Below are 1,043 nucleotides of genomic sequence, written 5' to 3' on the forward strand. Positions count from 1 at the left end.
GGACCATGTTGAGTTGGCTTCCTGAAGGTGAGGACAGCTGATGAAGGCTCTCCAGGAGCCATGGATAGCAGTTCAGCCTGGCAGAGAGTATGCCATCTAGCCATAAGAAGACTAAAGACAGAGGTTTGGGGGAGGCTGGCATTTAAACAGTGGATGGAAAAAGAGGACCTTGCAAAGACTTTAAAAACAAACAAACAAAACCAAGATGTCAGAAAGCAAGGGGAAGGGAATATTGTAGCAGTAGTACATTTTGAGGGGGTGTTCAAGGCAGGGTCTCGCTCTAGCCCCAGGCTGACTTGGAATTCACTATGGAGTCTCAGGGTGGCCTTGAACTCATGGTAATCCTCCTACCTCTGCTGCCCAAGTGCTGGGATTAAAGGTGTGTGCCACCATGCCTGGCTCATGCACACACTTTTTAAAACTGTTTTTTTTTTTTTTTAGGGGGGAGGGGGCTCAAGGTAAAGTCTCACTTTAGCCTAGGCTGACCTGGAATTCACTGTGTAGTCTCAGGCTGAACTCATGGCAATCCCCCTTCCTCTGCCTCCCGAGAGCTGGGATTAAAGGTGTGTGCACCATGCTCGGCTTAGAAGCCATACATTTTTTGTGATGGAGTAAGTTTCAGGACAAGGCTAGCCACCTGGGCCTATCTGTCACCCTTGGCAGATTATGGATGCAATTTTGGAGAGAGAAGAAGAGTGACCACATGAAATGGTCCATTTTCCTTCCAGGTTCTTCTATCCCCACCACAAAGAATTTCATGGACAGACAGCCATGGCTGAACAAATGAGAAGACCTTTATCTGCAAGAGCACACAATTTAAATGGAAAATGGACTCTTGATGACAGTGGGGTACTGACACCCCTGAGAGACTACAGGAGCTAAATAGTTTCCTTGGCTAGGTAGACAGGGAAAAGGGCCCTTGGTAGGCAGCCATATTCTCTTTCTGAAGTGTCCCAAGATGGTGACCAAAAATGGTGAAGAGGACAGCTCACTTCCTAGTTCTTCTCCTACGAGAAAAAAAGGCCACATGAATCCAGTTTCCT

The sequence above is a fragment of the Jaculus jaculus genome, chromosome 3 (assembly GCF_020740685.1).
Source record: "Jaculus jaculus isolate mJacJac1 chromosome 3, mJacJac1.mat.Y.cur, whole genome shotgun sequence".
Taxonomy (NCBI): Eukaryota; Metazoa; Chordata; class Mammalia; order Rodentia; family Dipodidae; genus Jaculus; species Jaculus jaculus.